Here is a 15,542-nt window from a genome sequence, read left to right on the forward strand (position 1 = left end):
CCTATTAAACATCAAATTACATTAAGATTTTACAAATTAAGCACCAGAACATAATGTTTTACAACAAATCAACAGAAAAAGCAGTCTCGACTGCGCCCCCGTATGTTTTGCGCCCAAAGCGACCACTGTGATGCCTCATGGGCCTTGTAGTCCTGTTCCTAGTGCTATCGTGGCAGATGAAGATGAAAACATGGGGTTTTCGCCGGTTCAACAAGAACCGGAGTCCCTTCACCTGCCGGATGTTGATGTTTGTCCTCAAGAATTCAGTAAAACAGACCTTGGGCATTCCTCGCCTCCGTTTCCCAGGAGGGAATCTTACTCTAGAGACAGAGGAGTCAGAGAAGCAAATCGCAGGAGTTTACGGATCGCTGCCAAACAACAGGCTGATTAGGCCTGCTTCCCTTGGAAAATTCTAAGGAGTCTTGCATCTGGACAGAGTTGGGTTTCGCTTCTCGTTCTCTAGGGAAAGAGATTGTTGGCGGGAAAATGAGACCCAATATAGGTGTTTGACGCGGGAGATTCTTTGCGGAGTCAACAGAGCTGCTTCAGGAGTGAGATCGTGTGTGGACTTCGTAACCCCAGTTCCTTGCTTCCCGGATCAAGAATTCAAGTCCTGCCTTGCTTTGCTGTTATCCACGGACCTTGTTCCAAGATTCACTGTTTGCCTTGTTTCTAGTCACGGACCTTGTCAAAGAACCAAGTCTATTTCCAGCCTTGTTGTCAAGCTTCCTTGGACTTCTAAGATTCTGACATTTCCCCACACTATTGCTTGGCAATAGTGTGTGTTTCGGTATTGGATAAAGAACTTTGAACTCTAACATCATTTATTGGACAATACATTTTTGGACTATATTTGACCTCATTTGAAAGGTCTGCTTCTGAACTATATTCTTCACTTGTTTTTATTGCTTTTATATATTTCCTTAATAAAGATATTAGATAGAGATTGGCCTCCGTGTATGGTTCTTGGTGCCCAGCTGCCAGGGGTCTGACAACCACTTAATTTGCCTCATTGTTGGACCGGCTCTGGTTGGGATGCCACTTTGGAAAGGACTGCTGAGCACACATGAAAGGAGGGCCTATATATTGCCAAACCTGCATTTGGGTTACTCCAGCCTGACCTGCCAATCTGTGGGTTCAAATCACAATTTAAATGCATTGGCTGATGGTTCCCACTTCCCCAAGTGCCATGTCAAGTTGTGTGGGTCCCTGGGATGAAGGAACCAATAATCGGCCATGGGGAAAGCTCTGCTAGAGTCTGTAGATTGCCCTAATTAGCAAATTCAGTTGCATGGAAGGTTGCACAGTTTACCTATGAGTAGAATGCTAATTTACAGTATTTATGGTAACATATTTAATTCATCAAAAGTTTTTCCAATCAGAACCTGAGGTCCCATGTTCTTCTATACAATTCTGCACTTCAGGTAAGTTTGTCAGCTAAGGCCCTTCTGAATGTCTTGCCAATGTCTGGATTATAATTGGTAGGAAAGTTGGGAGACTACACCTAAGCATATAAGAATGGATAAATTGCTGGCTGGATCCAATGAAAGCCCCATCTAGTCTAGCACTCACTTCCAGCAATGGTCATCCATGATCATTGTAAGTCATGTCCATGGATGTTTCATTTGAAAAGTTGTGCCTGCTTGAAGCCTAGATGAATTCTTACAAGTTAGTAGATAGGGCCTACCCCAATCATTTTGATGCTGAAGAGAGAGCAGGAAATAGAGCCTTTTCCCATCTATTAAAAACTAACAGCATAATAGCTAAATTGAAGAAACAAAAACACCACAAATGTCTTTCTTTCTCTCTGGGAATCATAATTCAGCAATAAAAAAGTAAATAGTGAATAATGGATGACTTTTAAAAAATGACAACCCACATCTGCCCAGTGGTAGAACTGGAATTGACAACTGGTATGGTCATTTTGAGAAAGAAAAATAGGAGGCCAATAAATTATATAGCCTGACCATTCTTTGAAACAAGTAAAGATTGCCATGCAATTTCAATGCATGGTGTAGACAGCCTTGGTTTCTTAGTCACCACTTTTCATGAGTGCAGAAGTAAGGTGGGCAAGAGAGTGTCTAAGGTCATGCAGACATAAGCAGAATTTTTGTCATGTTAATGAAACTTCCCCGTATGACCTTTCTTTTGCTATGTAGACATAAATTGGCTTGAACAACTGCATCATTCTCATTACTGCAGATTTTGTTTCCATTGTACATTCAGCTCCATTCATCACTTCCCATTTTCAGGGAGGTACTCAGTATTCACTGAGCTTGAATTATCTAAGACAGAACACAGAGCATGTGAGGAATGGTAAGAATGGTTATTTATTTAACCTTAGGGATTTTTTTAAAAAAGAAGAGAACAAAACAACAAAAGCGAGCTAAAAACTTGTCACAAATCTTTTGCAAATTTATGGACCTTAATTTCTCTCTTCCCTTCTTCCTATTATTTCAACAAAGGAAGCATTGTGATAATTTTGTGGGTTTTCCAATCCTGGGTTTACTTGTAGGATGGCAAAAGGGGAGCCAGAAATTTGTAGAGCTTGAGATTGTAATGCTTGTTGGTAGTTCATCAATTTTTACAATCCTCAGCAGCAGGGTAAAATAGAGAGAAATTCTCACAACTTGACATCGGAAATGTTCCCAGACTTCAAAGACATTTGAGCTGCTCAGGTGGCTCCATTTCAATAAGCAAGAAGAAAGATTTGGAGAAATCTAGGAGTGAATGGCTTTCCATCGGGGACAGAACAGAAAAATGCATGAAAGAGATGAAATCCCTCTTGGTAGACCAGGGTTGAAATTGTCAAAGAAACAGAGTGACAGAGTGGGGGTATGTTGACTTCAAACTGCTTAGAAAAAAATCTTTCCTTCTTCTTCCTCTAAAGGAGGAGATCTTAACTCATGGCCCATGGCCTCTAGAGCTTCAGGGGGTGGGATACTCAAGAGAAAATAAAATCCCTTCAATTTCCTTTCTGCTACTTTGAAAATGTAAGTGTATTTTTCTGGGTAGGAGGTCTATACCTCTCATCAGATTCTCAGAGGGGTGTGTGACTCCCCAAAAGGCTACGCACAGCTGTAAACGAAGAGCCAGCATGACATCATTATCAGAGCAATTGACTAATACTCCAAATATATAAATTCATTTCTTCACTCTGCCATGAAGCTCACTAGGTGATCTTGGGTCATCCAATATCTCTCAACCTAATGTACTTTCCAATGATATTGTCAGGGTAAAAATGGGGATGATGGCCATGTCTGTTATCTCAGAGCTCCATGGGGTAGGTGGATATAAACCTAATTCTTAAAGAAATAAGTGCAGCACACTCTGAACCATGGAATGGAGCATATTGTTGTTGTGTGCCTTCAAGTTGTTTCCAACCTATGCGGACCTATCACTGGATTTTCTTGACAAGATTTGTGTTGAAGAGGTTGGCTATTGTCTTCCTTTGAGGCTGGCAGAGAGTGATTTGCCTAAGGTAAGTGGGTTTTGTGACAATACTACTAGTCTTCTTTCCAGTGTAGTGCAACAATTACTGAACATTTTCAAATTTACTGAAATTAACATGGCAAAATGATTGCAAGCAGTGGGATCCAAAAACATGTTTGAAGACTCTTGAGAGAATATGAGTATACTTCAATTATATTTTTGAAACACTCCTAACAATGTGCATAGTGTAAGGTTAAAAATATTAGGTAGGACCCAGAGTTCCTTTGAAAAGAACTTCCCTCATAGAAAAAGAAAGAAAATATTGGGATCCAATGCTTAAAGTATGAATGCAACACACACATACATATATTTGTAAGCACAGGTATTGTACAAAAGGATATATATCCTGACTTGATTGGCAAATAAGGCAATGCCAAAATGAAATGAAACAAAGAAAAACAGAATAATAACTCATTGTGGTATTGTGAGTTTTTAAAAAGTCAATCTCAGTGAGATTTTACATATTTTTGAGAATCTCAGAAAAATGCACAAGAATAGAAAAATGCAATAGGTGCTGATTTGTTGGATCAAGTAATAAAAATAGCAGCATTGGATGGATTGCTTGTGTCTCCGACATCAATTAGACTGTTCTTTTGTGCTTGCTGTGGATGTGAGCTTAGCTTCACAAAAGAAAAAAAAGATATCAGTTTTACACAGATGTGGACCTTTCACACCAAGTGTATCTTGCAGAAACCACAATGGGGGAAAATACCATGTGTTGTCTCGGTCTCATGCTGGAGGCGTGAACTGTTGTGGAGCTCGGAGAGTCCTCAAGACACAGCCTTGCTGAGCTGGAGATGGCCATTTTCTCCTAGAATCACACCAGTGGTGTGAGTTCTTCAAATTATTACTCATACATGTTCCATATTAGCAAGCTGCCACTGCTTGCATTGCTGGCTTGAGTGCCTACTCAGCTGTAAGAGCAAGTTTGCCCCTGGCCAACGTGTGAAACTGATTTCTTGATGGAGCTGATTCTGATTTAACACAAATGTTAAGGAGATGGAAGTCACAGTGAAGTGTCCACAATAATCAGATCAAGTAGGTTAGAGGGAAGCCTTCAGGGAAAAATAGAAGATGAAGCCTAGGACAAATCAGGACAGAGATGTGGCTCCTTAATATTAGTGGAGTTGAATCTGATTTTGGTTGTTGTATGAGAGCCAACGTGGTGCAATAGTTTGAGCATTGGACTAAGACTTTGAGGATCAGGGATTGAAGTCCTGTATAATGGAAATCCACTGTGTGACCTTGGGCAAGTCACACTCTCTCAACCTCAGAGAGGGGTAAGGACAAACCCCTCTGAACAAATTTTATCCTATGATAGGGTGGAAACAATTTGAATATTAAAGGAATCATCTGAGTTACTGGACCTACTTTGGGGATGCCATTCAGCACCTTGGATAGCTACTTTGACATTAAAAATGGAGAAGATTTCTCAGTTGATTGTCATGGAAGTTACCTGCACTGAATCTCTAACTTATCTTCTGACTTGCTTTTCCCTCAGATCCTTGTTTCTTAGTGAAACTGTGTGTACGGTATGTGATTTTCACATAGAAATTCATGCATATTTTGCCTTTCATGTATGCATTCCTTAATGACACTTTTCTTAATGTGTACCTTTTAGTATGCGATGTCACTGTTGAGTGAAGTATGTTTGTGAACATTAAAGGCACACATTTTAAACTATGCACATTTACTTGTATATATTTCAGAGGGAGCAACTGGCAAAATCACTTATGAGTGTTCCTTGCCAAAGAAAACCCTACGAAACTCATGGGCTCCACCATAAGGTGACAGGCGACTAGAATGCATATACATACATGATTAACACACCCCCCACACAATTTTATATAGCCAGAAACTATAGTTTTAAGTGTGGCAAGGTTTCATATAGCATAGCAGCTCCAATTTGCAGACTCTGAGTTTTCGTGGTACAGAAACTAGGCTTGAATGGTGACAAGGTTTTACAGAAACCAGGAGCTCTGATTTACTGACTAAGGATCTGCGTCACACAAGATCTGAGGTTTGTAGATGGTTGGTGTGGTTTTGCATGGTAAAGAAGCTCTGATTTTCAGACTGGCACTTTTTTCAATGTCTGAAAGTTATTGCAATGGGGCAAAAAGGCAAGATTAGGAAAAGTGTTCCCCAGCCCTGGCGTAAACCATTTAGAACAGCATGGAAAAAAGATCTAGGTTGCTGTAAGGCAGTTTTCTATTTAACATCTATTTACATATCGGTGGAAAAAGTGGTTATGAATGAATTTGAGAATAATATATATAATAATACAGTAGAGTCTCACTTATCCAAGACTCGCTTATCCAACGTTCTGGATTATCCAACGCATTTTTGTAGCCAATGTTTTCAATACATCGTGATATTTTGATGCTAAATTCGTAATTACAGTAATTACTACATAGCATTACTGTGTATTGAACTACTTTTTCTGTCAAATTTGTTGTATAACATGATGTTTTGGTGCTTAATTTGTAAAATCATAACCTAATTTGATGTTTAATAGGCTTTTCCTTAATCTCTCCTTATTATCCAACATATTCACTTATCCAATGTTCTGCTGGCCCGTTTATGTTGGATAAGCGAGACTCTACTGTACTATATTTATAATCCGCTGTATCTCCTCAAGGGGACTCAGAGCAGATTACAGGTACATATATGGCAAACATTCAATGCTGTTATACAATTGACAAAGACAGACAGTACATAAACAGAGGCAAGGCTTTCCTCTTTTCATCTCCGGCATCTGGCCATGCTTGGCCTGGCCATGGGGAGTTGCTGTTGTTTAATTTTCCACACCAAGGAACCTGTTGTCCATGGACGGCATCTTTCCTCATCGGATTTTTGCTGGCATGTTTTTCAGGGTGCATTTTACATCCCCGCCAAAGTGGTACCTTTTTATCTACCTACATTGTTGTTTTCTAACTGCTAGGTTAGCAGAAGCTGGGCTGACAGCAGGACTCACCCTGACCCGGGTTTGACTTGCCAACTTTCCAGCTGGCAGGATCTTCTATAACTGGCGGTTTAACCCGCTGTGCTAGCCCAGTCCTCCCTCTGCAACTGTAATTGTTTCAGTCCAGGAAAACTCGGTTACATATAGCTGAGTCTACTCATGTGTAAAGAAACCCAAGATGGTTCTGGATAGAATCAGGAAAAGAATTACTACTTTCTATGCAAAACTGAATGGTTTATTACAGTGCATTTGCTATGTTCATGACCCCCTGAGCAAATTATGACAATTCCTATACCTCTATCTCCAACCCTGGTGAAAATAGTTTGCAGAGCATTTGTTCATTTTAAAAAATTAATAGAGTAACTCACATAAATGGAAATCTTATCAAGGCTATATGCAAACAATCATCTAACTGAACCACTTAATTTTTATTAAAAGAATGGGGAAAAACTGAAATCAGGAAAAAGCATTCAGTGGAATCACAAGCTTAGAAGGACACACACACATATATCCACACACAGAGAAAGAGCTTTGTGCTAAATAGCAAAATGTAAATGATAATAACTTGTGAAAGCTTGAAAGTAGCCTATTATCTCAGTTCTGTAATTTTTTCTGTTCCTTTCAGGGTTTTCTGAACATGTGACTCTTAACGAATGCTAATGCTGTTAACCCCTTTATATGAAAACTGATTAGAAGACTGCCTTTCTATCTGCAGATTCACTCAGTAGCTCAAGGTCATCTGAAAATTGGGGATTTTGGATTTATAAATATCTCTGATGGAGTTGCACATCTTTACAGTAGAAGGTTAAGACATCAAACCCCAGGAGGGATTCCGTTCATTGGAAATGACACGTGGCTTCAAGATTTGCTTGAAATTCGTTCTAGTAACAACTTGGGATTTAACTATAGTATATTTCATGGCATTTTGTAGAACTAGAGATTGCTTTATTTCCTTGCCTAAATAACACAGATCTCCATTAAGCTATACGAATTGTAGCAGATCCAAGACTCCTGAGTACATATACTTGATGAAATGTGCATTGTTCCGGGGGAATAATAAGGTCTAAACTTGTTATAGGCTTGTCTCATTAAAAGTCACCTTTAAGAATAAAAAAACCCAGAATGATCCCAGAAAGCCTGTTCTTCCTCCAGTATAATCGAATGGCATCTCATAACCACCTAGCAATTTTTAATATCCCCTGGACTCCCTTGTATTATGCCAAAGCTCCGGCACTGTCAGGGAAAAAAGCCTTTCTGTCGTATTTAAAAGCAGTTATTGAGGCAGGTTTTACAGGCAGTGGACTAAGACAATTCAGAAACAATTGCTTATGTGATAGTTTGAGGATTTGTCCCTGTCAAACAGTTAATATTGCTCTAATACATGAAGTAGGCCGTATAAGACGACAATAATGAAAAATGTCAGGAAAGACAATATCAATTGTTATTCAACATCCACATCAAAAGATTACTTTTTTGTCAGTAGCTTTCAGAAAATGTATTTTCCATCAGATCTGATTGCGTTCCTCTTTGAAGTACTCCATCCTCCCGGTAGATTTAATGTGACATCCTGGCACTTTTTAGTCCCTGGGCCTCTGAGGCGATTCAAAGAGGCACAACAAGCCATCACAGGTTTATCCTCAAAGGCCGACACTGTCTGTCTGATTTATTGTAACTTTAAGAATCATCTCCAGCAAAGCATGAGCCTTCCTTACCCATCCGCAGCTCCAGACTTTTATCAGTTCATTGGTATGCAGCCTGTTCGTCTTGGAAGTGAGAGCCCTATAGCCACTCATGGAAAATGCATTACCTGCTACTAATCCTTTTTATCTGTAAAGTCTGTATTTTTTATGTATAAGTCATTTTGGGTTATCATAAAATATACATAATTCTCACTAGTCCCCCTTCTTCCCTCCCTCCCAAAAAGAAAGAGAGAGAGAATAAAAAAGAGAGCGAGAGAGCGAAATGAAAATGGAATGTATAATAGGTTATTCGCTCCTGGAAACCTTATCACTAAGGATTCTAAATAAACAGCTCTTTTTATGTAAACATGGAAGGATGTAAAATCATGATTATTTTCAATAGGAGGGCGCTTTCTTTTTATGTGCCTGTGCCCACCTTGTTTTAAAGCGAAATGCCAAGATAAATAATTTTAATCATGTTTGGGAGCAACTTTATTTTACACCTCATTGGTTTGTGGGGCTGAGCCATTGTAGGGCTAAATGGTCTCTCACACCTTTCTTGTCTCCTGTGCATGGTGGAGCATCAGAAACTCTTTAAATGTTTTCCCTTCCCTTGGACTCCTGATTGAAATTGTGGCCATTGTGACCTCATTGTTTAAGAGGCTGACAAGAAGTGATTGACTGTCATCATAGGGCTTCCTTTATCAATATCAGCCTATAAGCGAAAATGTGAGTACTCTGTTAAAAGGAATAGATAAATAAATTTATAGAACACTGTGTATATCATATATACAGTTCATGCATCATATGTTATTCTATAATGTTAGTATCTAGCATTTCCAGACCTAAAGCCTGAGAGGACCGATAAGAGCGCTGCATAAGAGAAGCTCCATTAGCTGAGCCTTCTTCCATCAGAAGAACATGACTGTTGGTGACATTTGTTTCATGGGTAACTCTAAAATGGATATTCATTCAGAATTGGAAATCTGGCAGTACTGAGTGATGAAGCACATCAAAAATGCAGGTGACAGCATTGCATTTTTTCAACTTTTAAAAACATGCCCTGAAGTACCCTCCAACATTTCACAGATGAAAAACAGGGCATTTGTGGTCAAGCAGCATCAGGAGAGCAAAGTTATTAATCAGGAGGAACACACAAGTAAGGAGAAGCAGCAACACCTTGTTTTTGCCTGAGCCTACTGGGAAGGGAAATTCTGCCCCATCCTCTCCTTTCTTCCCTCCCAAGTTAAATAAAAGCAATCTATTTTTGCACTTTAGCTGTTTTCAGCAATTGAAAAAGGGGAAATGTGGAAGGAGGAGAGAGAAATTGGGATCCTGTCTGATACCTTGCTTCTTTTAAGGAGTTTTCAATGCTGGGAAACTTTCAGACACATAGGTCTTCACCAAGGACCTCCTCGCACTGGACTTTTTTTGCCCTGTTCTTCCATTTGTTAACAGGCCTTGCTGAGCATCATCAGACAACGCTAGCTTGGCTCCATCCACATCCTCCCAAAGTGGAGGGGAAGTGTCGCAAGACACTTCCTCCTCCATGACGCATGACGTATCTCCAAGTATAATGGGGAAAGGTCAGAGAGGCAACATGCATTGTCACTCTTTCTCCCATATGATGGGGACAGGGACACCATATGATGGGGGAAGGAGGGAGGGCGTCACAAGCCATCCCACATGCTTTCCCTTTCACTGGCAACTGCGAGCAAAATGGAACAATCCCAGGGGCTGTGTGAAGGAGTCCTTACTTTCTAAAGTGCTTTAGTCTACATGCTACACTGTTGAAAAGTAGATTAACTGACATTGTGAGATTGGAAAAGTTGGAATATATGCCCAAATTCAAACATTAAAAATGTATTGCTTCAGGGTGCAGGCTAGCCAGAATCCATTTCATTATCATGTTTTCTTTCCAGAGCTTGGAAGCCTTGCCTTTTGGGATTATAACTCTCAGAATCCCCTAGACAATAGCCATTCTAGATAGGATTTTGGTAGCTGCAGCCAGAGCTGTCCTTAGGTAATTTTTTAGAGTAGGCAATCAGAATTTTGGCGCCCCACAAACCGGGGGAGGGGGCTGAGCAGCAGGGAGGGGAGTGGAGGGGTCTGCAAAGCGCCGAGGAACGCCTTCCTGGCAGAGCCAGGATTTGCCTGAACGGCGCCCCCAGCAAGATGGCACCACAGGCAAATGCCTAGTTTGCCTGGTGGGTAAACTGCCCCTGTCTCCAGCTCAAAACATTAATATGTCAAAGACTGTTTGTTTTGAGGAGTTTTCAACATTGGTTGTTTTTCAAAAGCATATAACTTCACTTACTTTCTAAGATGGTGTACAGTAGTCTACACTGTTGTGCTTTTTAATGAACATGTGGGTTAGCTGAATCTCTTGTTATTCAGCAGCCCTAAATGCAGAGGTTTGATTTAATGACAATTTGTTAATACAAAGAAGAACATGTCAGGATCCCTAGAAGCAGAGGCAACAGTGACCATTTTCTTGTTCCCAACCTTTGTAAATATTCTGTGGCAGGAGGGGCTTGAGAGGTGAAGCTTCTCCCCTCTGTTCCATGTTCCAGTGATTCAGAGTTCAGGGAAGAGGTCACCATCAAAGAGTGATATTTGAAAGCAATAACCTGGAACTTTTCTCTGAGGGTGCTTCTGTTCTTCCTTGAAACATGTGTTCTGTGAAGTCAGATCTGTGTCTCAAGATGAGTGAGAACATAATACCAGAAGGGTAGTTTGTGTTGCCTGTCATGAACTTCATAGGGTTTTCTTAGGCAAGGAATAATCAGAGGCAGTTTTGCCAGTTCTTTTCCCTGACATGCATACTGTATGTCTATTTTGGAGAAGACACTTGTGTAGGGAAACCTTGTTGAAGTTCAAAATCAGTCTGCTTTTTCTCTAAAATAGATATTAAAGTTGAAATTGTTGATCAATCCATCTCACATCCCTGAAATGGGATTCCTGCCTTTGCTTCTGGTGTTATTGAACTCTTTAATCTCAACAAATTCATTATGCATCCCAAGTTACAGGTTGATGTTCCTTGAACATATCTTTGACTTTTAAAAGTAAAAACAAGGAAGAGTCCCTGCTTCTCTTTTTACACTGAGGCTTCACGGGGGTTTTTTTTTTTTGGCTACACTATTGAATGATATGGCATTCCATGAGTCCATGTAATGCATAGAAATTTTCACTTGTTGGCTTGTTGCTGTGAGGGCTTGTGGCAATGGACTAAAGTCAATGCATTTGGATTTCTTGGCACACAGTGGGTGGTGTACAATCATTTCATGCATTCTTCCATGGCCAGAAACTAGCACGTGGAGCATGCTAGCATACCAGACACTGTGCGAATAGGCTATCTATGTGAATGTATAAAAACTACTGCTTGACTCACTCTTATCCAGAAATCTGAAATATTCAAAACCCAAACCTTTTGACATTAGCCACTCCTGCCTTTTGAGAAAGGGGGTAGTCGCATATCTAGCAGTCATTGAGTTTTTTCTCAGTGGGTGCTGATAGGGAAAAGAGAAGGGGAGAAGGAGGGGTGGACTCCACTTACACAAAGTCTCTGTTAAAAGCAGATGTCCCAGATGCTTGCATACTTGCCTTCCACGAAACCATTTGAGGAATGAGGGTCAGTACAGAGTAACCCCACTGGCCACCACCTGTATTCATTCCAGGGGGAATGAAAAATACTCACAAGGGAATGGGAAAAATATATTCTGCTCCTTTATTTTGCTATAAAAGGGTGGAAACAGAGCTGATAGATGGGGAAGTGTCTGAACCATCTTCAGTTTACAGGGCCATTATGTAAGCAAAGTCATTTCCCCTTCCCTCTCTTCTCTTTCCCTGTTGGATTTCTGGCAGTGATGGTGCAGGGGCTCCTGCAGCCGGGGGGTGGGGGGGAGGTTATCTTGGTGGATGCTGGACATGCGACTAACCTCTAGAGTCCCAAGAAGACATATCTGTTGCACCTGGATAAAATTTTAAAGAACACTAGAAAATAAGTTGGGGGACGGAAGAGCTGGTGGCCACATGCATTCACCACAATGAGTAGAGCAGGAAACTCATCCTTGTTGAAAAGAAAAGGAACCTAATGGGCCTCACTGCTTCCATCCTAAAAGGAAAAGGGCATGGCTGTGACACTTCTATCAATGGGAATACATTCCCAAGATTGTGCAGTGAATTATTTTGTTTTGCTGGGTCTCCATGAATTGAGGCCAGAATTATCAAGAGAGCTTGAAGGTCCGCACTGGGTTTTGGCACATGTCATGAGTATTTAAACTGAGTGTTTTGGCCAATCCCATATTGTATCTAAAGGGGGATTATTGGTTCATATTATGGCATGGCAGGCATTACAGGGAGAGTAGAAGAGCTGGTGTACACTTCAACACAGTTTAGGTGAAGAGTGGAGTTCTGGAACATCTCTTTAGATCCTGCAAGCTGCTGGTGGTGGAGGTTGGCAAAGCAGTCTAACCTTGGGATGTATGTGTGTTTTCTCTTATAAAGGCCTGTGACTTGGCAGGGAATATTCTGGGTTGCTCTTCCAGACTTGGCAACTCATAGGATTGGATTTTTCTCAAGGTCAGGTACTTCACTCAAGGGTAGGTTGAGGAAGTGGTTATGGGTTGACATTTGGTCTCAGCTAAGGATCATATCAGGTTGCTCCTCGCTTCTTTGCTTATTCCCAAGCACAACTCAATTAAATAGTTATAGCACAATAAAGTGGCCCTCATTTAACCCATTTTTCTGTGTCTGATCTTATTATTACATGGTTGGTCACCAATGAACTATAGTTTCATGATGTAGCACCTTACTTCTGGCTGAAATTAATAGGTGCTTTTACAATCTTAGTTCTGCAAAGATAATAGGTCAGCTGTGCTTCATTCTTAGCTTTTCTCTTTGCATATCTCAATTTCAGTTTCCCACCCCCAAAATGCCACTATTTTTGTTGTTTTTGAAATGGTCTTTTATTTTTACGGGCTGCACAGAATAAGACCAAGCTTGGTATAAATTTATCCAATGTGCCCTTTCCCCCATTTTTTCTTAAGGCACATTCATCAGACATGTAAATTCAGCTCAAATGTTAATTGTAACAGCATAATTGTGCAGAAGGGGTTAGCACAGATCAGCTATCATGGATTGAGCTTGTTTAAATCACGCAAGCACAATACATCTGTCAATGAGAGGCAAGCTGGAATGTGATAACACTATCACATATTAACAGCTACTTTAGTTGCCGGTTTGAATCTAGTTTTGCTTTGAGCCTTGCTAATGAAATGGCCTATTATTGGCAGACACATCAATCCATTTCACATGCATGCACTCTCTCATCTTGTTTCAGTCTGGTTTTCAGACTTGAGACCTCCCATCCCTGAAAAGCTTAGAATGAATTGCTTTGTGTGTCTGTCACTTCCATATAATCATCTGGTTCCATAATCCAGTATAGTCATCACTTTAACCCTAAATTGATCAAATTTTATGTGTCAGATCTTTATTTGTTCTAATATATGTTTTATTCCATGCCAGACATTCAGTTTATAGTAGGAATGAAAATAATATTTGAAAATATTCCAAAAATTTTAAACCCTCATCACCCACTGCTACATATTTTCTCAGGGATTAGGAAAACCCTGAAATATGAATGAAAATATTCACACTTTAGGACTCATTCTATGCAAAATTCTGTTCGGAAATATTATTTCCAATGTTTACATTTTTGTAAGGGCTTCAGCAGATGCCTTCTACAGTAGATGGTTTATGTTCAATCCTAGCGCCTCCTTTTAGTGCTGAGAATTATTCCTCCTTGAAACTCTGCAGAGCTCCTACCAATTGATGTATACAATGATAGAGAGTGCATGAGTGCAGCAGCTAGCCGCTATGATTAAGGATCATTGACACCAATGACTATAGGAAATAAACTTTTATTGTAGGAATGCCATTAGAGATAGGAAAGCTCTGTAAGGGGGCTAGGCTAGGCTAAACTAGAACAGCAAGAACTTTATCAGAAAAGACTGATAAAGCATAATTATAGCAGGGTACTTACCCTGCACTATTGTCTCTCCTGTCATCACATTGGGCTTAAATTGTGATTGGACCATTTCTTTTCATTGACAGTCAATGAATCCAATAGTGCTATTTTCCATCTGCTATGATATCTTCTGAAGTGAGGATCTACATTTCCAGATGGAAGGTGGTCCTGACAAGGGTTTGTTTAATTTGCCTTTCTCTTGGCACATTTCTCCCTTTCATCCTGCATTTGTGCCTCCTCAAAATCGACAGCACTGTTGGTAACAACTGACCTCCAGTTAGAATGCTCATGGGCCAGGGATTCCCAGGTCTTGGTGTTTATTCTACATTGTTAAAGATTTAGTTGAAACCCTTCTTTAAAGCTGGTGGAGGAGAATCATCACTTCATTGTTGGTGTATGTTGCCTCTCTGCCTAATATCTCGCTTTGTATTTTCACTGCCCCTATCTTATATCCACTTTATATTTTAAAGTAGTTCATAAAAGAATTGAGCAATATAATCACTTTCAAGTCATTAGGAACATAAATAACATAGTTTCCATATGGTGCCATGTTTTTCAGGTGGCTTTTGCTTCCCACATCTACAGTATTCTTTGCCATTCAGTCACTGCCTGCAGGGAGTAAGGAATCTCTCAGGGAAGGAAGTAATGGAGTCAAGTTTTTTTATTGGCAGTTACCAGGGACCTGCTCACACAGAATAGTGTCCAATGGTGGCTTTTACCTGTTCAATAATATCTTGAGAGTTTTATAGAAAGTTTAATTTTTGGCTTTTAAAACATAATGGACTTTCTACTCAAGGAGTGTTATGCTATTGATAAAATAAGGGTTTCATGTATCCACATGAAGTCTGGGAATTTATCCCCTGTCAATATAGGGGACATACTATATTTTGAAATTCCATTGACATATAGTGTACATCATAATTCTGAAGTTCTTTCCAAAGAATTATCTCGTGACATATTTGTTGGAGTGATGTAATAATAGTAAATATCCAACCAGTGACTAGAAGCTAAGTAAGCTAAGTAAGTGACTTTGTTTAAGCACTGGTGTATGTAGAGGAATAGGTTAAAGCAGTTATAAGAGATACTTTAATGGATTTAACATTAGCAGTCAGACTTGGGTTTCACATAAATCAAACAACACTGCATCTCAGCCTAATGCTCACCCAATCATTCATTAGCATCATTCAATGTAGATTATAAATATTAGTAATGAAAACTTTAGTACCTGAAGAGCCTTTCCTCTAACACAGCAATAATTGAACAATAATGACATTTTTATGAATCATGATGACTTGTATTGATTGGCACTTGGGGACTTAAGAAAGCTTTTTCAGACAGTTTACAACAGGAAATGGTTACATTATCAGACAACTAGGAGGAA

The sequence above is a fragment of the Anolis carolinensis genome, chromosome 2 (genome assembly GCF_035594765.1).
Source record: "Anolis carolinensis isolate JA03-04 chromosome 2, rAnoCar3.1.pri, whole genome shotgun sequence".
NCBI classification, from domain to species: Eukaryota; Metazoa; Chordata; class Lepidosauria; order Squamata; family Dactyloidae; genus Anolis; species Anolis carolinensis.